This window comes from Amblyraja radiata, chromosome 7 (genome assembly GCF_010909765.2).
Source record: "Amblyraja radiata isolate CabotCenter1 chromosome 7, sAmbRad1.1.pri, whole genome shotgun sequence".
NCBI classification, from domain to species: domain Eukaryota; kingdom Metazoa; phylum Chordata; class Chondrichthyes; order Rajiformes; family Rajidae; genus Amblyraja; species Amblyraja radiata.
This window is the reverse complement of record NC_045962.1, coordinates 33523711-33537158: the sequence shown is the minus strand read 5'-3', so window position 1 is coordinate 33537158 and position 13448 is coordinate 33523711. Positions and strand designations below refer to the sequence as shown.

Genomic DNA, 13448 nt, shown 5'->3' with positions numbered 1-13448 from the left:
AGGAATAGGTGATGTTTTGGGTCGAGAACCTTCTTCAGACTGAGAGCTTGGGGAAATGCTGTTTCTTCTTGTTTGGCTCACTGTTGTCGCTGACCTTACATTAGACCTCGGTAACGTGGGCTCTGTTCATTGCTGGTGCATTTATTAGTTTATCTATGATTTCCTTTTAGGTCGACCCTCAGGGGTGAGGATGACTTGCTTCCACTCTGATGTGGTGAATGAGGCCAATGCAGGAAATGCAGACACTTCCACAGATGGAAGCGGGTGGTGGCTGATCAGGTGCGTGATGTGTGATATTTCTAATTCAAAATTAAACTTTATTCAGATTAACAAATATATATAAATCAAAAACTGCAAAACCTCTTCCTACCTTCACAGTGTCTATACATTCAATAGTGTCCAATTCAGTAGTGTTAGCATCTATCTTTAACAAAACATTCTTGCCACTCATGTGTGCCACCCCCCCCCCCAGTGTTCATAAATTATAGGAGCGGCTCATCAAGTATGATCCACCATACAATAATGGCTGATCTATCATTCCCTCTCAACCCCATTCTCCTGCTATCTCCCCATAACCCCTAACACCCTTACTAATCAAGAATCTGTCAATCTCTGCCTTAAAAATATCCATTGGCTTTGTCTCCACAGCTGTCTATGGTAATGAATTCCACAGATTCGCCACCCTTTGACTAAATAAATTACTCATCTCCTTTTTAAAGGTTCATCCTTTTATTCTGAGGCTATGGCCTCTGGTCCTAGACTCCCACTAGTGGAAACATCCTCTCCACATCCACACTATCCAAGCCTTTAATATCACGATATATCATCATCAGGTGGTATCCCTTCCCTTGTTTGAGGGGTGTCCCCACTAGACCCAATACTAAAGCCAATTAACCTACAAACCTTGGGAGTGTCGCCTAGTGACAGTCATGTAAACAATGTGGCCAGCCAATGTGGCTGATTGAGAGGGGCCTTAATGCTGGATGTTGACCTGGAAGAGACTAGAAAGTCAAGTAGTTCAGATTATTATTGTCACGTGTATGGAGATGCAGTGAAAAGCTTGTTTTGCCGGCTGGCAGCATTGAGCTCCCCCCTGTGGCCAGTATAAGTGTGCATCCTGTATAATAAAAGACAATCAAAGAATTGCAGATGCTGGTAATCTAAAGTAAAGGTAAAAAAGTGTGAGAAACACTCTGCAGGTCAGACAGCATCTGGGGAAAGAGAAACAATATTAATAGTCCAGGTCGACGCAGCGGTAGAGCTGCTGTCTTACAGTGCCAGTGACCCAAGTTTGATCCCAACCAAGGGTGCTTTCAGTACAAAGTTTGTACCTTCACCCTGTGACCACGTGGGTTTTCTTCGGGTGCTCCGATTGCCTCCCACATACCAAAGATGTACAGGTTTGTAGGTTAATTGACCTCTGTAAATTGTTTTAATGTGTGGAAAAGAACTAGTGCACGGGTGATCGTTGGTTGGCGAGGACCTGGTGGGCCGAAGGGCCTGTTTACATGCTGTGTCTCTAAACTACACTAAAGTAATTCTGATAAAGGGTCTTCAACCTGAAACACTAACTTTTTTCTTGTCGCGTATCCTGTACGGAAGATCATGCAGGATGTCTCTCACTCTCCTTCCCTCATTCTGCCACTATTATTTTCTGAGTTGGGTTCATTGGTTGTATATCTATATTACTAAAAGTCTGTTCTTGACCGGTTTTCGCCATCTGTGCTGCGATTTCCGAGAGAACGCCGCTACCAACGGCCGTCATTTTTGGCCACCTTGCTCAGAGCCCCCCTCCGCCGTATGTGTGCCGAGGATTTTTCCCGACGATGAAAAATGACAGAGATATTAATGTTTTTACAAAATTCCCCATTCTCTCTGCTGGCGGCAGGGGGGAGGGACTATAAAACCAGGAAGTAGTGTGCCTCACATTTTCTTCATGATGGATGAAGGCAGAGGGTCACGTTTCTCTGAGCTGTGAATAACACTGAACACATGTCTACTCAAATGTAAGTGGCCTTAGTGGTTCTAAAACACTTGCAAAATGTGTCTATTGGTTCTAAAATGTTTGCAAAAAGTGTCTCTTTTGGTTCTACAATGCTTGCAGAATGTGTCTTTTTTGGTTCTAAAATGTTTTTTAGGTTCTCCCCCCCTCTCCTCTCCCCCCCCTCCTCTCCATCCTCTCCAACCCTTTCCTCTCCCCTCCCCTCCCCCCCTTTCCTCCCCTCCCCCCCTTTCCTCCCCTCCCCACCCTTTCCTCCCCTCCCCCCCTTTCCACTCCTCCCCCCCTTTCCTCTCCTCTCCCCCTCTCTCCTCTCTCCCCCTCTCCCGCCCTCTCCTCTCCCCGCCCTCTCCTCTCCCCGCCCTCTCCTCTCCCCTCTTTTTCTCCCCCCCCTCCCTCCCCCACCATTCCTCCCCTGAACCCCCCTCCCCTCCACACACCCCTACACCCTTCTTCCACCCTCCCTGCTCCCCACCTCTCCCCCTCCCCTCTCAGCACACCCTCTCTCTCCCCCTCTTTCCTCTCTCTTCCCCATTTTCCCCTCTCTCTCCCCCCTCCCCCCTCTCCTCTCCCCTCTCCCCCTCTCCCCGTCCGCCCTCTCCCCACTCTCTCTCTCTCCCCTCCATCCCCTCCCCCACCCTCCCTCCCCTAAACCCCCTCCCCTCCACACCCCCAACCCTCTTCCCACCACCCTCCCCACTACCTCCCCCTCCCTGCTCCCCACCCCTCCCCCTCACCCCCCTCTCAGCACCCCCTCTCTCTCCCCCTCACTCTCACCCTCTCTCTCCTCCTCTCTCTCCTCCCCTCCTCCCCCACCTTCCCCCCCCCCTCACCCATCCTCCCTCTTCTCCTCCTCTCCACGTCCCTCTCTCTGTGTCTCTGTCTCTCTCTCTGTCTCTGCCCCTTCTCTCTCTGCCCTCACCCTCTACCCCCCCCCCTCTCTAGGTGTGACTGCAAGTTGGGGGCTATGCATCAGTAGATAGGGTGTTTATGGGGTAAAAGGAGCAAATTAATAATATTAATATAATTACAAGGGGGGTACTTAGCGTGAGTGTGGGGGGGGGGATAGTTAGTGTGTGTGACGCTGCATGCCGCTTCCCCCCCCCCCCCCCCCCACAACCGCACGTTGGGGGAACAGACCCAACGGGTCTGCACTTGGTCTAGTATGAATTAGAAATGCATCATTCTAAATCGGGGTTCGGCAACCTTGTTCTGCATAGGGGCCAGGACCCATGTCTGTGAGCGGATAGTGGGCCAGATCTTTTGCCATGCTTAATAAATTGAAGTAATAATAATACACACTAACTAAATTAGTAATTAGTAATAATACATGCTAATAATACATACTAACTAGTGTGACACTTGATGTTTTTTTTCGCATTAGTTTTCACGTGTTTTTCAGCATGCCCTGGGACTAGCTGCAGTTCCCAGATCCCTCGCGTCCCCGGGACTTGATGGGCCGAATGGCCTAATTTTGCTCCTATGACATATTAATTTATGAAAAGAGTCACCACGTTTTGGATGCCGGCAAAGTTAGAAAAAGTTGTCCATTGCATCCAATATCTTCAGCATATCATAGAGTAGGACTGTTGAAAGGTGTGGAAACTTGACTCTTTGGCCTCTTGTTTTGTCCTCTTTCATGAAGAATATGAGTTTTTTGTTCTGGGTGCACCTGAAAATGGTTATCTACCTCCCAAAGAAAGGAAAATGAGGTAGATACACTCTTTTAAACCTTCCATTTCATTTATATATTTACGACATGATCTGCAAGCTCTTTCAATATTCACTATCTTTGTGTCCAGAAAGCAAACAATCTCCATTGGTATTGGTTTATTATTGTAATGTGTCCTGAAGTACGTTGAAAAAGTTCGGTTTGTATGCTATCCAATCATTTCAAAGCATACATTCAAGCCGCACGTAAGTCTAGGCGCCATTTCAGGTCGGAACCCTTCTTCAGACTGAAGACTGCAGTCACATTGAAGTCTGAAGAAGAATTCCAACCTGAAACATGTCCGAGTATGAAGAAAGGTCCCGACTCAAAATATCATCTGTCCATTCCCTCCACACATGCTACCTGACTCGCTCCAAAGAGATGCTCCATCACTTTGTTTTTTTTCCTCACGATTCCAGCATCTGCAGTTCCATGTACCTCCATGCACAGGTCTAAATGGAAACTGGGGGAATATTAACATTAAGTTTTAAAAGATTTATTTAACAGGTTGAAAATGGTAAACACAGAGCACAATCAGCACATTGGTGATTATATTTACATAAAAAATGGCTATTACTTTATTTTTCATATAACATTAATCTGGAATATTAACATTTACGAACTGAAGCTAATTAATCTTCTGATCATTTCCAGCCTTTTATGTTTATATTTCTGCTTTCCAATATGTGTAATTGTCTAATTTCACTTAACCCTTTAAGTCTCGTTTTGTAACTGTACATCTAGTTTTAATGAATTATTCATTGTCTCCATCTGTTTTCTTTTCATTAATCCATTATTTATCCTATTTACCATTGACACTTATGCTGCTTATGTTCCTGACTTCTCAGTCCTAGACTCAATTGCTATTAAAACCTACCTTTTCAAATAACTTTTCTATACAATATAACCACAGTTTGTTTAAAGTAAACTGCTGTATAAATTGGAGCTCGAAAGTCAGTGGAGCAAAATGGAAATAACTTTGCACCATCTTCCATTCAAGTTCAATTTTTCTGCATTAGGATTGTTTGAGATAATAGAATGCAATAAATGGACACTTACCAGTCAGGCAGGAATTCATTGTATGATGTGTAGGAAGGAACTGCAGATGCTGGTTTACACCGAAGATAGACACAAAATGCTGGAGCAACACAGCGGGTCAGGCAACATCTGTAGAGAAAAGGAATAGATGACGTTTTGGGTTGAGACCCTTCATCAGATTCAACTCGCCAGTCTGATGAAGCGTCTGGACCCAAAACATCACCTATTTATTTTCTCCAGAGATGCTACCTGACCCGCTGGGTTACTCCAACATTTTGTGTCTATGTAAGTTATTACATGGGTCTGAAGAAGGGTCCCAACCCAAAAAGTCACCTATCCATGTTCTCGAGATGCTGCCTGATTTGCTGAGTTACTCCACCACTTTGTGTCTTTTTTTACTTACCCACAATGTTGATTGAATGACTGTATTTGCTTTGATGCTGAACCTCCAGAAGACAGTAATTAAAGTGTGTGTTAAAGCATTAATGCTCTGCTGTTTAGATAATGACTTGACAGTGTACAAATACATAAAGTCACTAATTGCTAATGGGGTGCTATATTGTCCTAGTACGTACATGGGAACTGGAAATGATTTCTGATCTGTCTCTGTCTCTCTCTCTCTGGTTCAGCAAACTAGTTGAACAGTATTTCTGAAGACAAAAGAGACTGGAATCTTGAGCAAAACACAAAGTCTCGGAGGAACTAAGTGAGTCAGACAGTTACTGTGAATGAAATGGACAGATGATGCAAGAGGTCCCGACCCAAAACGTAACCTATCCCTCCACAGATGCTGTCTGACTCATTGAGTTCCTCCAGCACTTTGTGTTTTGGCAGTATTTCTATTCTAGCTCTGGCTGAGATCCACAAATTGGCATAATAAGGTATCAGCAAATAATTTGAACAGTGTAGTGTTTGTGAACTTTCTCCTAGTTTTCTTGCCAGCTATATGTTGATAATGGTATGGCAATATGATCTTCAAGCAATGTTCTGGCAATGTTTTGATGGTTAAATTACAATTTGTTCATGTTAGTTAAAGTTTAGTATTTCTGACTTTGTGGCGAAACATTTCTTAATATTTAATTTGAAAAATGTTGGAGTAACTCGGCAGCTCAGGTGTGGAGAACATGAATAAGTGATGTTTCGGGACTGGACCCCCCCCTCAGTCACTATCCATGTTCTCCAGAGATGCAGCCTGGCCTGCTAAGTTACTCCAGCACTTTGTGTCTGTTTGTATATTACCTGTTTCAACACGAAGAATTGTTTGGGTCTGTCCAACAGATCAAACCTATCAACACTTATGCTGAAACTACATGCATACCATGTTGCTTTACAGGATCACACTCTTGCCGCAGTTCTAATGGCCAAACCTTTACCTTTTCATAGGTTCATAAGTCAAAGGAGCAGAAGTAGGCCAATCGGCCCATCGAGTCTACTCTGTTGTTCAATCATGGCTGATCTATCTTTCCCTCTCAACCCCATTCTCCTGCCTTCACCCCATAACCGTTGACACCCTTACTAATCAAGAATCTGCCAATCTCGGCCTTATACCCAATAACTTGGCCTTCACAGCCGTCTGTGGCAAAATGAATTTCACAGATTCACCATGCTCTGGCTAAAGAAATTCCGCCTCATCTCCTTTCTAAAGGTCCGTCTTTTTCTTCTGAGGCTGTGCCCTCTGGTCCTAGACTTTCCCACTAGTGGAAACATCTCCACATCCACACTATCGAGGCCTTTCACTATTAGGTAAGTTTCAATGAGGTAATTTTGTAATACTCCATATAGGAAAAATTTCTGAGCCGTGGAGTCATAGAGTAATGTAGCACAGAAACGGGTCTTTCGGCCCGACTTTTCCATGCCAACCATAATGCCCAGCACACGCCACTGACTAAAGAAATTCATCCTCATCTCCTTTCTAATGGTGCGTCCTTTTATTCTGGGGCTATGCCCTCTGGTCCTGGAGCCTCCCACCAGTGGAAACATCCTCTCCACATCCACTCTATCCAGGCCTTCCACATTGTCCTCCTTCCTCCAGCCCTTGGTTATCTAATCAAAACTGCATCCAGCTGCCGCCTCTTTCCTGACGCAACTGTTTGTTTTGGGTGAGGAATTCCTGTAAACAGGCAGGAATTCATGAGATGCCACCAGATGAGGAATTTCTGCTTGAAGAAGTCTTCAACAAAGAATCCCAGTGGGAAGCAGAGAAGTGACTGCCGACAGATCGACTGTGCAGGGGTGCACTGAGCAGTTGCTAGCAGTGATTTATTTGTCAAATTACTGGTTCATTGAATATTTGAGCTGCAAAAGAAAGTGAGACATATTGATTTGTCTGGCTATGCAGGGCTATGCCTTTATTCCTTTTATGTCTTGAACTTAGTGGCTGACCTGTCTGGCAGACTCGATTTCTGATAGATTTTCCACAAGCCAGTCTTCCCTTGACATTACAAATAATAACCAAGTAAAATCAATACCGCCGCATGTAATTTTGTGGCATCGAAAAGAGACCAATGTCAGAAGATCGCCTCCCATTTTGGGTTAGAAGAGCACTGTGAGAGATTTCACACTGCACATCTTGGGATGCAATGCTTGTGTGAGGTTCCCATTCCATGCAAGTTCTACCTCAAGAGATCACAGCCAGATGAACTCATGTCCCTCTGATCTGTTTACTCGGAGCTTTTCATAAGTTCTAGTAGCAGAATTAGGCCATTCGGCCCATCGTCTACTACACCATTCAATCATGGCTGATCTATCTTTCCCTCTCAACCCCATTTTCATGCCTTCTCCCCATAAACCCTGACACTCTTGCTAATCAAGAATCTGTTAATCTCTGCCTTAAAAATATCCATTGACGGCCTCCACAGCTGCCTGTGACAATGAATTCCACAGATTCACCACCTCCTCATCTCCTTTCTAAAGGTGCATCCTTTTATTCTGAGGCTATGGCCTCTGGTCCTAGACTCTCCCACTAGTGGAAACATCCTCTCCACATCCATTCCATCCAGGCATTTCACTATTCGGTAATTCATCTCATTCCTTGGGTAGTACAACTTCCCATTACATCTCAAGCCAAGTCAAGTTTATTATACAAGTGCAGTGAAGTACAGGTATAATGAAAACCTTGCTTGAAGCAGCATCACATGGCATGTTGGCTTTCATAACAAGAGGAGTTGAGTATAGGAGCAAAGAGGTCCTTCTGCAGTTATACAGGGCCCTAGTGAGACCACACATGGAGTATTGTGTGCAGTTTTGGTCTGCAAAACTGAGGATGGACATTCTTGCTATTGAGGGAGTGCAGCGTAGGTTCACGAGGTTAGTTCCCGGGATGGCGGGACTGTCATATGTTGAAAGAATGGAACGACTGGGCTTGTATACACTGGAATTTAAAAGGATGAGAGGGGATCTTATAGACACATGTAAAATTCTTAAAGGATTGGATCGGCTAGATGCAGGAAAATTGTTGGGGGAGTCCAGAACCAGGGGCCACAGTTTACGAATAAGGGGTAGGCCATTTAGAATGGAGATGAGGAAAAACTTTTTCACCCGGCGAGTTGTGAATCTGTGGAATTCTCTGCCTCAGAAGGCAGTGGAGGCCAATTCTCTGGATGTTTTCAAGAGCGCGTTAGATAGAGCCCCTAAAGAGAGCGGGGTCAAGGGATTTGGGGAGATGGCAGGAACGGGGTACTGATTGTGGATTATCAGCCATGATCACAAAGAAAATTGCACTAAAGAACAAGGTGTTAGAAAAAAGAACAAGCCTATGGTCACAAAGTGCTGGAGTAACTCAGCGGGTCAGGCAGCATCTCTGGAGAACATGGATAGGTGACGTTTCAGGTTGGGACCCTTTTTCAGATTGAAGTTCTGAAGAAGGGTCTCGACCTGAAACGTCACCTATCCATTTTCTCCACATATGCTGCCTGTCCCATTAAGTTACTTCAGCACTTTGTTCTTTTGTGTAAACCAGCATCTGCAGTTCCTTGTTTTTACATAGTGCAAGGGGTAGACCACTTTTGAGGTGGGATTAGGGACGTGAGGGTCTGTTCAAGAAACCAATAATTGTAGGAGAGTAGCTTTCTTCAACTTGGTGATGTGGACCTTCAGGCTTCTGTGTCGTCTGCCCAATGGTTGAATTGAGAATAAGGTTTGATTTATGTGGGGGGAGGGGGATTTTTTTTGGTCAGTTTCTTACTTGCTGGAGATGGCGAATCTTCGGGTTGTATCTCCGGGCGCTCCGCGGCCTACCATCGATGGAGCTTGAGGCCTCCTCGGACTGACTGAGCCCCATCGGGGGCGTGGACTTACATCGGAGCCGATCCCTTGCCTGGGATCGCTTCAACCGCGACCTGCGCACTTACCATCAAGAGCTCGCAGTCTCGAAAGAGGCTAGTCGAGGTGCTCCAACGACGCAGAGGCTCGACCCGCCCCGCCGCGGTGTCCGATCGTCTGGTGCAGGGGAGCTGACATCCCCCCGATGCAGCAGCTGATCGCCTCGATGCGGAGGGCCCAAACGCCACCAGCTATGGGAGTCGAGAGCGTCCCATTGTAAATTGCTCGTTCTAAGCTTCCCCCCGGGTCTGGTTTCAGTCAAAAACCACTGAATCAAATACTTGTGCAACTAATCTTTATTTTGACAAAACACAATTACAATTCAACTACTATACCTAACCACCGCAGGTTCGATCCTCATATCTGCCTGATCAAGCCCTCTAGGCCTTGCTCAAAATGAGACACTCCAGAAGGTCACATAGCCCCAAGCGCTTTCCCAGAAGATCGACACAGGACCTCGTGGCAGCGGACTTTTATAGGTCCCTGGACCTCGAGGGGCCGAACCACATGGGGGTAGTCTCTTTACAATCCAATTACAGATATCGATTAACCCCATACATAACAGACATTTCCCTAACCCAATAATACAGCGGCTAATACATTGTATAAGATAGAAAGTTCTACAAGGTAGCAAACAAGAACAAACATTGAAACATGTGCCCTGAGATTCAAACAGTTTCTCCAAGGCTCAACAGTTCGACCAATCATCCATTAACAGGATGACCTTCTTGCAACATTATTTATACTATTTATAATGCTTTTGCAGCGATCCAATAGAAATTATGCATTTAAGGTTCATCTGCAAAACTGCTATACGTATTATCAATTTAAGAGAAACAGGGAGAACACCTGGACCCCCTCACTATCAAAGATCTTATAGCAGAGCAAGATAGACCACTCCTCGAAAAACGCGTAGTATGACGTGTCTGATTGTCGACGCCATTTTTTGAGGCATTTTATTGCGTAAGATCTTTGTATTGGGCTGTCATGGCGTCCTCATCTAAATGTTCATCTCACTGCTCTGCTATCAATTGTTCTAATCGTAAATCTAAACGACCAGATCTGTCATTCTTTAGGTTCCCCAATAAAAAAGACAGGTAAGAAAATATTATTATTATTTTCTGTCGATATTCTGTCGTGAAAATGTTATTTTCTGTTCTCCCATTAACGGCCATTGGGAAACTAGGTTTGTCGGTACATTAGAAAGTTAGTAGACTTATTTTTAATAGATCTTTACTTACCACAATAATAAAGACAATTTTAACACTTCTGTACGTTTTTGGTTTTGTTCTTGTAAGGGATTGGTCTCCAAAATATGGCCCGCGGGACACATTGGGCCCAGTGACCACAAGATTTTTCGAGCTCAGATTCGAGCCCGAGAACGCGACGGCTGTTACCCGTTATATCCCTCGAATTGTCGAGACATCACAAGCAAAGATCACAAGCCCGCCGTGAAGAAGGATGCAATCAAAGATTATACAACTCTGCTCTATCATCTTTGGGTGCAATGGTGGGCCGGGGGGTTCGGCGGCGGCGGTTGCAATCAAAGATACTAGAGGAGCTCTGCTCTATAATCTTTGGTCGGAATGGGACGGCTGCACGTTATAACATGCTATCGTTCCACCCTCCTTCTCCCTCTCCCCCCTTCTCCCTCTAGATCCCTCTCCCCTCTAGACCCCTCTCCCCTCTAGACCCCTCTCCCTTCTCTCGACCCCTCTCCCTTCTCTCGACCCCTCTCCCTTCTCTCGACCCCTCTCCCTTCTCTCGACCCCTCTCCCTTCTCTCGATCCCTCTCCCTTCTCTCGATCCCCCTCTCTCCTCTCTTCTCTCGAATCTCTCTCTCCCTCTCTTCTCTCGATCTCTCTCTCCCTCTCTTCTCTCGATCTCTCTCTCCCTCTCTTCTCTAGATCTCTCTCTCCCTCCCTTACCTCTCTCCCTCCCTTACCTCTTCGTGAGAGTTGGCAGCTCTGCTATGGCTTGGATAGAGGATAAAAGAGGATAGAAAGAAAATACTTAATGGTCTTTGTAAGAAGATTTTAATAAGCTCTTCTACATTTAAGGTAAATTGACATATTAGAGGCAAAAAGCATCGTCAATATACAGGTCTCTCCACGCAACTGAAAACAATTGCACTTAAGTGATATGTCATCCATTGTGCAGGCATGTAGTTATGATCATTTTTTTTCTTATTAGTTAATCCTAAATGATATCTCCTGTAATTTCAGATGTCAACGGTGGGTCCAGAATACTCGTCGACAAGATCTCCTACACCGAACTCCGGAGTACTTGTCAGCCAACTGTTGTCTTTGTTCTTTACACTTTGAACTTGACCAGTTTTCCAACAAGCAGACCAAGAACAGGCTAAATTGGAATGCAGTTCCAATGCTCTTCGACATTCCTAACCCGCCGAAACGTCTGTCTTCCCAACGCAGGTTACTCAAGAGGACGAATGAGAACCTCCCATCCTCACCAACGCCTTTAAAACAGCAAAGAGGCAAGTAATTGTCTCCTTTTTAAAATAAAATATATTCTCTCACTTTGGCTAAATATGAGAAAAAAATTGTATCCAAACTGATATGATTGCTAATGGTCAATATGTAATGGCATGTATGGTACTTTAATTTTCATTTGTGAAATGTTCACAAAACTATAATCACACATAAGACTACACAGTGTGGCTGGTGGAATGCGTACTAGTATTTAATTCAAGTAAGAACATCCATCTAAAACTTCCTCAAGCATAATTATTACAACATTACAACAAATTAAATTGATCAGCAGAAGGCACCGAGTGAAGACACCGCTGAATAATTCAAGAGAGCTGACTACTCTGTCAATGGTGAGTGTGTTTGTTGGACGTTATTTAAAGCACGTATTTGCTTCAACAGCAGCAGCCTCTACAGGAGGCTTTAAACATTTGAGTCTGTGTGTGTGTGTGCGAGTCTCTCTGTGTGTGTGTGTGTGTGTGTATAGATGTGTGTGAGTTTGTGTGTTTGTATATATGCGTGCTTATATAAAAGTGTGCTTCATTGAATGATGACCTGAGATAAATTATCAGATTTTCTTGGTTAAAGTTTGACCGCTGAATCTCTCTATATTTAAATTGTCTCTTTTTTTTATCAACAACAAAGAGACATAAAGACGCAGTGAGCAGCAACAAGAGGCACAGCAAGAAAGAATTATTCTCATCTTTGACATTTAAAATGTTCTTATATTTTAAGAGATTCACATTTTAAACTTTAATAAATAATTTTTCCACTTTTCATGCCTGCATGTTCTTCATCACAATGGGAACCTAATGGGCAGGAATGGATACTCTGTGGGAGTATCTTGCTTCTGCCCAAAGATAGGATCTTCGCTTCGGCCTCTGCACTCGTATCCACAGATCCTATAGCGGAACAAACATAGAAACATAGAAAATAGATGCAGGAGGAGCCAATTTGGCCCTTCGAGCTAGCACCGCCATTCATTGTGATCGTGGGTGATCGTCCCCTATCAATAACCCGTGCCTGCCTTCTCCTCATATCCCTTGACTTCACTAGCCGCTAGAGCTCTATCTAACTCTCTCTTAAATCCATCCAGTGACTAGGCCTCCACTGCCCTCTGTGGCAGGGAATTCCATAAATTCACAAATTTCTCTGGGTGAAAAAGTTTCTTCTCACCTTAGTCTTAAATCACCTCCCCTTTATTCTAAGACTGTGGCCCCTGGTTCTGGACTCGCCCAACATTGGGAACATTTTTCCTGCATCTAGCTTGTCCAGTCCTTTAATAATTTAATATGTTTCTATAAGAATCCCCCTCATCCTTCTAAACTCCAGTGAATACAAGCCTAGTCTTTTCAATCTTTACTCATATACAGTCCCAACATCCCAGGGATCAATCTCGTGAACCTACGCTGCAGAAGAACCTCTTCACTCTATACTGAAATCCTCTTATGAAGGTCAACATTCCATAGCTTTCTTTACTGCCTGCTGTACCTCTTAAGCCAACTTTCAGTGGCCGGTGTACAAGGACGCCCAGGTCTCGCTGCACATCCCCCTTACCTAACCTAACTCTATTGAGATAATAATCTGCCCCCTTGTTTTTGCCTTCAAAGTGGATAACCTCACATTTATCTATAGTATACTGCATCTGCCATGCATCTGCCCACTCACTCAACCTGTCCAGGTCACCCTGCAACCTCCTAACATCCTCTTCACAGTTCACACTGCCACCCAGCTTTGTGTCATTCGCAAACTTTGATTTGATTTTGATTTTATTAGGGACAGTGCATATTAATAAAACATTTGCATGTAATATGCAAGATTGTAGCCAGTGGCTAATTTCCATCTTTAGTCCCACACAAAAACAAAAACAAAACAAACAATATGGTTGTTATTG

The 13448-nt window shown here is 44.4% G+C and overlaps 1 protein-coding gene and 1 long non-coding RNA gene across 3 annotated transcripts in view; one reads left to right on the top strand and one right to left on the bottom strand.

The window, feature by feature from the left end:
* Positions 1-4156, bottom strand: part of LOC116975247 (uncharacterized protein C7orf57 homolog) — a 93756-nt gene extending 89600 nt beyond the window's left edge. Inside the window, exon 1 of the mRNA XM_033024081.1 lies at positions 4074-4156. The gene's annotated coding sequence lies outside the window, so the exon portion shown is untranslated. The remainder of the gene's footprint in view (positions 1-4073) is intronic.
* An 872-nt stretch (positions 4157-5028) lies between these two features.
* LOC116975246 lies at positions 5029-12333 on the top strand. Of its 2 annotated transcripts, none has more exons than XR_004412574.1 (2): positions 5029-5061; positions 12127-12333. It is a non-coding gene; the product is annotated as an uncharacterized LOC116975246 (long non-coding RNA). The 2 variants fall into 2 exon arrangements; XR_004412573.1 differs by lacking the exon at positions 5029-5061 and adding an exon at positions 8600-8613.
* The last annotated feature ends 1115 nt before the right edge of the window (positions 12334-13448 follow it).